The sequence below is a fragment of the Pyxicephalus adspersus genome, chromosome 10 (genome assembly GCF_032062135.1).
Source record: "Pyxicephalus adspersus chromosome 10, UCB_Pads_2.0, whole genome shotgun sequence".
NCBI lineage: Eukaryota > Metazoa > Chordata > Amphibia > Anura > Pyxicephalidae > Pyxicephalus > Pyxicephalus adspersus.
The window spans coordinates 37,041,092-37,047,091 of record NC_092867.1 but is presented as its reverse complement, the minus strand read 5'-3'; the positions used below and the strand labels follow the sequence as shown (position 1 = coordinate 37,047,091).

At 36.9% G+C, this 6,000-nt stretch overlaps 1 protein-coding gene across 2 annotated transcripts in view; it reads left to right on the top strand.

Moving 5' to 3' along the window:
- The first annotated feature begins 1,811 nt into the window (after positions 1–1,811).
- Positions 1,812–6,000, top strand: part of LOC140339254 (cGMP-dependent protein kinase 2-like) — a 91,059-nt gene continuing 86,870 nt past the window's right edge. For both annotated transcript variants that reach the window (XM_072423848.1, XM_072423847.1), the window contains exon 1: positions 1,812–2,132. The gene's annotated coding sequence lies outside the window, so the exon portion shown is untranslated. The remainder of the gene's footprint in view (positions 2,133–6,000) is intronic.

Genomic DNA, 6,000 nt, shown 5'->3' with positions numbered 1-6,000 from the left:
TAGTTTTACTGTGTGTTACACATGTTTGCTATAGCTGTGACCATCAGCTATTGAGACAGCACACTTCCCTTCTGTAAAAAAGCCAGAAGTTACCACTTTATACTTTTCTGTTATTTTATTAGGTTCGTACATCAGATTAGGAAAAGGTCATTATAATTTTTCCTTACTAAACCCTATTAACCCATACTAAACTAAGACTATTGTCAACATCATTAATTGTGCATTATTATATTTCTTCCTTGTGAATCCCAGATGACATATAATAGCTCATATTTTACATTAAAGAGGCACAATACTATGCTTAATCCAATATCATTCAGTATTTAGGTGAATAGTTTAAAAGACTTGAAATCGATTTTGGGCTCTATTTATTAAACAGGGAATCTGAACTTCACTCAAACATTCCCTGGTGGGAATCAATTACTGCCATTGAAACACATAGACCTGGAAAATTACCAGTTTTATAAATTGAGCCGTTTGTGTTTTTACTTTTAAACATACAGACGATTTCAGGGGGCAGGGGGATTTTTGTACCTGCTTTTGGTTTCCTCTGACTAAGGCGGAGGACTTTTGTGCATGAGACCCATAACATGGGAGGAGGCCACATGTTCCCCAAATTCTAAAAGTATTTTCTGGTAGCTGTGGAAGTGAAGTACTGAGAGTGTAGGTGGTTTTCAGGGCAGACTTTGATATGTTTTTGAATGGGAAAAGTGAAATGGATTACTTTGAAATAAATCTATCATTACAGAAATACTGAGAATATGGGTGGCCCTCTTTGGAAAACAATAGTTTACTGGTTTGCAAACATCCTGTTACCAAATTCATAAATATGTGCTAATCCCATTTTTTTGCAAATTTACATAATGCACTTTAGCTTCCTACTGCTGTAACTATCTGTGTAGCTTCTGCTCCAGCAATTCAGGAACATTTTTTATAGCAGGGGTGCCCACACTTTTTTGGCTTGCAAGCTATTTTTAAATCGACCAAGTCAAAATAATCTACCAACAATGAAAACCTGGACTTAACTCCTGTGCGTGGTAGAATTTATTTCGAAAGGCAGGGCTCCGCGATCCACTCGCGTTGCCTTTGCGATCTACCGGTAGATCACCTGTTGGGCACCCCTGTTCTATGGGATACAAATAAGCTGAAAACTGCTTAAACTACACAAACTGCTGAAGAAAACAAGTTAATTTAAGTGCATATTGTGAAGTCAAAAATATCATTAGCAGATGTTTAATGTGCAGTGGCAGATCAGGAGAGCCATTCTGATCTACATTGTTGTTCCAGATCCCAGATTCAAAGTTCTGAAACGCCTAACCATAAATCCCCCCCCCCCCCCCCCGCCTACCTTTTTTTACTTAACCAAAACTCTTTCCTGCCTAGTGCCTAATTATAACCCACATGCTTAGTGCCCAATCTTAACCACAAGCCAACCTACCCAAAGCCTAACCCTGAGTGCCTAAATTTAACTTATCAGGAAAATCTGATAAATAAGACAATTAGAAGATGAGCATGAGAGTATTTTCCAAGGGTGAGGTCAACAATAAAAGCCTCTGTGTTTCTTTTTATAAAAAAAATGTTTTAACAATACTGTTTCTCTTGTACATGAAAATATCAATGCAATCTATATGAATCTATCAGAATATAAGATGTGTGTTGTAAATGGTTAACCTTCTTCATTGTACTGCAGGCATAATAAAAAGGTTGGCTTGTTTTTGCTGCTTGTGTTTCCCTGCAGATGGCACTCATAGCCTCTGTTCCCTATACCCCTTCTATCTCTCATATTTCCACAGCTGCTGGGAAAGCTCTTCAGTTGCTGTAAGCCTTGATAGTAACCACACTTGTCTTAGAGGTGGAGAGAAAATGCTAAGCATAAAAACAGCAGTGGTGACCTATCCCATGCTGCTTCCCTGCCTGATGTTCCAAGGTGATCACAGTAATGCCAGTCAAGGTGGATGTACCCTGAAAGCTAAAATGTAAAAAGAGCAATGGGATGTCTGTGCAGTGCAGTATCCTGAGAAGGACCTGCAACTATAAACACCAGCAAAGAAGCTTTTCATCTGTTGGGAGCATTACACTGACCCCTGCACCAGACACCTGGAAAGATCTCCATCACCTCCCAAGAATCAGAGGTAGGTCCATCTTGCACTTGTCAGGTTCATCCTGTATATACCTTGTTAACTCCTGCAGTTTGATTTTCATTCTTTTTTTCTTTTACTTGCTTCTTTATGCATTGGATAGAGCAAGTTGCAGTGTTCTGAATTTCCAGTACAATGATGAGGCAGGCAGTGCACATCTCTTCATGTGTGACAAGTGATTACAAACAGAAGCCTTTCTGCTGCTTTTGCTGCTTTCATGCATTTTTTGTTCAGAGTGACAATGTGTTTGCTGGATATATTATTCAGATTCAGAGTGCAGCCAATGTCTAGAGTGACACCTCTAAGGTTTATGTCTGTACAAGATAAGGTCAGGACCACACTTACAAAAGCCTGTCCTACAGGACTGCTTTTGATGTTAGTATGTTAATTAGTAGGATTTACATTTTCCTTTCCTTTATCTTTACAGAGCGATTGAGAAAAATTTTTAAGATTCTGTAGTAAACCAGTTACCATGCGTAATTCTGTATTTGGATTCTCTTCCATTGTATTTATGTGATGCTGTAAGGTATCAATCTAGCTTGGCAAAATATTTAGCTAACTATTGGGTAAAATAAGATTTGTTTAACTATAGACATTTTTTAAACAATTCAGTTTTTCACATAATTATACTTTGTGTAACACTCTGATGATTCAATGGTTAAGTACATAATTGCAATGCATAAGCTCACATATGTCTATGGTATGGTTGTCAATAAATTCTTTTGTACAGAATATTCGGTCATTAATAATTCACAGTTTAATAAACAACACAGACATGAGGTTTATTTTTTGTGTCTAGTTTTACCGACTAGACACCAATATTAAGCTATATGAAATAAAGTAACTTCAGGATATAAGCTGGTCTTTGTATAAAATCAGAAAAAAAACTTCACATTCCAAACTGAATCATGTTAAGTTACCAGGTCTAAGCTGGACACAAGACATACAAAGTTTCAGTCAATTACCCCATTTGGACTTTGTCTGGTCCAGATCTGTATTAGGTGTCAGATTAGCACCCCTTTCAGTACACTTTCAGTAAGCAAAAGAAAAACTTATAACAATGTGCTGCTTAGATGTTTTATCTCTCCTAATGAATATCCAAGCACATAATGTTCTCAAAGAAATGCTATCCATAGGCAAGATACCTATTGGAAAATGAAGTCTAAAATTACTTCGTTGATAGTCTTTATGTGTGTAGGAATCCAAGCCTGCAACATAACTGCAAGCCTCTATAAAGAAGTACTAGAGCACTGTGACTATTCTAAGTTACAACATTCTGGAAGAATTTCCAGGTTTAGGAGTGACAGTGCTCTGGTATGCTGATTTTTAACATGCAACACAATCCAGACTGTTTTCAGGGATCTTGTACATATAGTAATGACAAATGCATGTTTTGTTTTTTTTTTGTTTTTTTGCAATCTATGATACATGTTTAAATACTGGTTTGCTTTAACATTATAGATTAATTTGTAGACAATAACAAGTCTATTGCTGCAGGAACGTGTCACAGTTTATATAAGATGATGACGTGGACTTGATGGATATAGGCTACTGTTTATTTATTTTGTGGCCAAATAACTGCAATGGTCCTTGGAAGAATGGCTTTACCCAGTTTACAAGACTGCCTGTCCCATTGGGCTCTGAGCAAAACCCTATTTTTCCCATGTTTCTAGGACTGATTCATTTTGGTAACTGCTTCTTGATAAAGCAAAATATTGTGTATGTTTTTAGAGTGTTGTTATCGTAAATAGATATAAGCATTCTCTGGAAGACCCAACTATTGTCATATTAGATAGCAAAAAAATCAACAACCATTATCATTATTATGTACCATTTTGTTTAAATGGCTTGAAAATCATGCAGCTAAAATAGTTTTTATTTTTACAGGGAAAATGTTATGTTGTTTGCTCTGGTTATTGCAATTATACTTTCCTGTGTAATACAAATACAGCTCTAATGTTGGTTGAAATAGCTGATTAAACTGTCTACTTTTCAGACCACATTTCCTATTCTTCCCATTGGGCAGTCTTGTTTTCTCATTCCAGAGAGAATGGCATTCCAGACAAATCTTCTACCTGTCATTATTGTATCTGGCTGCTTATATCACTACAAGCAACACTTCACAGAACTCCCTCTTCTATATTGTAAAGCCCAACACCAACCAGCACCAATATTGCTCTGGATATATTGGTGCAGGGTCAGAGCTTCTGTTTTAAATGCATTATTCCTTTTGGAGATTTGTGTGCTTAGGTTCTAGCCTGAGCTATTGGGCTCTGTAAAACAGTGCAAAATATGTGCAGCAACACTGCATATCAGCAACACTCTGTCTTCTAGCATTGTATAGGACTTAAATCTTCAGTACACAGTCCTACCTAGAATTTTGCAAATGCGTGTCATTTAGGAGGCCTAATTTTGGGTTCTGTAAATAAAAGAATTTTGGAAAAAGCTAGAAAACAACTGGGTAAATATAAGCATGGATAATATACAATATTATTTATTTTTATTAAACTTAAAGCAGAACTAAACTAAAATTAAAAAAAAATTACACTTACCTTTATTCCTTACTTTTAGTCGCATGTGTGAGAGCATCTCTTTCCCCTTGGTGGAAAAAATGCCCCTTCAGTGCATGCCCGACGTTGGTATCCCGGGAGGCTTTGTGCTTGCCGTGGCGATCAAGACTTAAAGGGGCGGTGCTGCACCTGTTTTTTTTTTTTTTGTTTTTGTTTTTTTAAAGTGTGTTGCACTTTTTGCACTGTTTGGTCTGAAGTAGGCGGGACCTAATTTTGGACAGGGATAAAGAAAAGAATCAGAATGTAGCGGCCCATTCACTTTAACAAGCATCAACACATGTACATAGATTAATCATTGCTTTAAATGGGGCTAGATTATAAATGTATAATGTGCTGAAGTGCATTTTCCACATTTTGATGCATTGATGCACATTATAGGGCCTAATAATGTCAATGGTAGCACATGAAGACACATGATTGATGAAACATATATATATATTGGTTTTTTTTATGTGAAGTGTTAGGTTTCATTTATTATTCTCTGCTCTATGTGTACACGTGTAGTAGGGTTAGACAAGAAAGCTTCCCTTCTGTGCAGCCTGGTATTTTTCTTATGAGAAGTCATAAGTGAGTCATACTGCTCTAAAACTGAATTTGTGGCAGTAGGTTAAAGTTGTAAAAAAAAACAAAAAAAACTTCAGACTAGTCGTCTCTTTCACAGATATACTAGAGGTCTGATGTTAAATTTTTGGAAAAAGAAGTAAGTGAATTCTAGCTGGTTGCACTGTTAACTTAAGCATACTTAGGCTATATCATTGAATTTCCTGAGAACTGTGGACAGTGTGAAAATTATTTTGTTTACTTTCAACTAATATGCATCTCCATTGTTACAGCAGACACAATCCATCTTCTCCCCATACCTGTTTTATTTCAAGTTTTCAGTTCTAGAAGATATACATTATTTCTCTGCAACATTATTCCAAGCCATCCATTGGAGACTGTAAACCGCTGGTGTTGGCAACCACTAAATCAGGTGATCAAAGCTCCTCCTCCTATGTGATTTCATTCACCTACCTTGTGGAAACTGTTTAGTCAGAGGAATCTCGGAGTCTTTGATATAAATAAATCCTCGGCCACAACACAAGGGTTTCTTTGAGTGGACGAGGCCAAAAAGCAAGAGGTTACATGCTTTTCGTCCTCTTGCAAACCAGATTCCAGAGGACCTTTTATGAATAGGAATGGGATCTCACACGTTCACTGCCCCATTGCCTATCTGGTAAGATCCAAGCTTATTAAAGGATTAAAGGGTCTGGCTTCATTATTATAGGGGGGAGGAGCCCACACTGTATTTT